At 40.7% G+C, this 2592-nt stretch overlaps 1 pseudogene; it reads left to right on the forward strand.

Moving 5' to 3' along the window:
- The first annotated feature begins 1497 nt into the window (after positions 1–1497).
- LOC113262316 (ATP synthase F(0) complex subunit C2, mitochondrial-like) lies at positions 1498–2387 on the forward strand (annotated as a pseudogene).
- Positions 2388–2592: the final 205 nt, after the last annotated feature.

The following is a 2592-nucleotide window of genomic DNA, read 5'->3' on the forward strand; positions in this document are numbered from 1 at the left end:
CTCTGTATTTATGAGTTTGTTTCTGTTTTCGTTTGTTCGTTTGTTTTGTTTTTTAGACTCTACATGTAAGCGAAATCATATATTTGTCTCTTCTGTCTTATTTCACTTAGCATAATACCCTCTAGGTCCACCCATGTTGCTGTGAACAGCAAGATTTCATTCTTTCTCATGGCTGAATAATATCCCATTGTATGTATACACCACATCCTCTTTATTCAGTCACCTATCAGTGGGCACTTGGGCTGTATCCATATCTTGGCTATTGTAAATAACGCTGCAGTAAACACAGGGCTGCATATATCTCTTCAAATCAGTGGCTTTGTTTTCTTCAAGTAAATACTCAGAAGTGGAATTACTGGGTCATATGGTCTCAGGGAAGGACCAGAAAAAAAAAAAAGGAAAAATAAATCATTGGAACTACAACAAACTAAAAAGCTTTTATAGCAAAGAAAACCATCAACAAAATAAAAAGGCAAACTATTGAATGGGAGAAGATATATGTAAATGATATATTGGATAAGGGGTCAATATCCAAAATATATAAAGAATTCATATAACTCAATACCAAAAAACCGCTACATAATCGGATTAAAAAATTTGCAGAGGATCTGAATAGACATTTTTCCAAAGACACATGAAAAGATGCTCTCAACATCACCAACCACCAGGGAAGTGCAAATCAAACTACGATGAGATATCACATCACACCTGTCAGAATGGCTATTATCAAAAAGACAAGAAATAACAAGTGTTATCGAGCATGTGGAGAAAAGGGAATCCTCGCGCACTGTTGGTGGGAATGTGAATTGGTGCAGCTACCGTGGAAAACAGCTTGGAGGTGCCTCAAAAAAATTAAAAATATAATTACCATCCAACCTTCTTAACTCTCTCCACTCCTTCAAGTCTGCTCGAGTCTTACCTTCTCAGTGAAGAATACTTGACTATTATTACTGCCACCTGCACTCCCTGCCTCGGGTATTCCTTACTTTGCTCTACTTTTTTTTTTTTTTTTTTTTTTGGATGGCATTTCTCACCTTCTAACATACTATGTGATTGATTTAGCTTTTTTGTTTTGTTTTTTACTCTCTGTCTCCTCTACTGGAATGTAAATGGGGATCTTTGTCTATTTTGTTCAATTATATCCCAAGAGGCTAGAACAGTTGTTGACATATAATAGCTACACAACGTATATTTGTTGAGTGAATGGATACATGAAGAAATTAGTTTGAAGAAGCATTAAATTATAACCTTTTCAGAGTACCCGCTTGTCTTGATTCCGTCCTAATGGGAAAATGTATTTGGGGACAGAATAAGCAGGTACAATAGGAAGCAGTGAACAGTAAGAGTGGTGATGAAGGATTAAATTATGAAAGTCCTTGAAATAAGGGAGGATAAGACCTTGAGTGCCTACGTAGTAGGAAGTCTCATTAGATACTGGAGAACAATTTAGCCACAGGCCAGAGCAAACTCTGTACTCAGTCTACAAACCTTTGTAAGATGGTCCAGCAAGGTAAGTGATGGCCATCTATGGCCTCATGTTCTAATATAAACTAAAACCATTTGATATCATTGAGACCAAGAAGTGTCTATAGTGGTCACTTTATTCCTTTAATAATCAATAGCATGTTATATTAGTCTCTCTATTTTTCCAAATGCTTGAAATATTTCAAAACTAAAATTTACAGATTAAAAAAAAGGAAAAGCCCCAGAAAATCAGGTAGGCCTGTGGTTAGATTAGTTAAGTGCCTGTTCCAGGACTGAGAACTTTTTATATGTCCATGATTTTTAGTGGTAGTTGCAAAAGGTTTTTTATTTCTCTAATTCAGCCACTGACTTACCTTTTGCCCAACCAGAATTCTCATCTTCCTCATGAGCCCCAATAAGAAAACTATCCCAGTCCTCCCCGCACCCCTCTCTGTCTTCTCTGTGCTGGGGGCAGCTCTCCTGCCACAGCCCCTCATCCCCTGACAATGTCCACCTATGCAAAGTTCGTCTCCACCCTCTTCTTGGTCAGGAGCACCTCTCAACTGTTGAGCTGATCACTGTCCGCTATGGTGCTAAAACCACCAGAGACTCTGAAGATGAGAGTCTCAGCAGCTTGGCAGCCCCACATCCCCTGATCTCACTTATCCCAGCCACAGCTTCTGAACCAGCGCCATTTCACAGGACACAGCCACAGCAGCCAAGCTCATTGGGGTTGGGGTTGCCATGATAGGAGTGGCTGTCTCTAGAGCTAGAATTGGGGCTGTGTTTGGGAGCTTAGTATTGGTTATGCCAGGAACCCTCTCTGAAGCAACAGCTCTTACGCCATGCTGGGCTTTGCCCTCTCGGCGGCCATGGGGCTCCTTTGCCTGATGGTGGCCTTTCCCATCCTCTTCGCCATGTGATTGGAGCCGTCTCCACCTCCCCATAGGTCTTTCTCCTGTGTCTCGACTGCCCGTATGTTCCTTTTCCTATACATCCCAGGCAGCCTGGGGAAAGTGGTTGGCTCAGGGTTTGACAGAGGGAAGACAAATGAATACTGTATTAATAAGAAAACAAAAAAAGAAAACTACCTGATTGGTTCCCCTTTCTAATCTTCCCATGTCTGAG

Source organism: Ursus arctos, unplaced genomic scaffold (genome assembly GCF_023065955.2).
Source record: "Ursus arctos isolate Adak ecotype North America unplaced genomic scaffold, UrsArc2.0 scaffold_9, whole genome shotgun sequence".
Taxonomy (NCBI): domain Eukaryota; kingdom Metazoa; phylum Chordata; class Mammalia; order Carnivora; family Ursidae; genus Ursus; species Ursus arctos.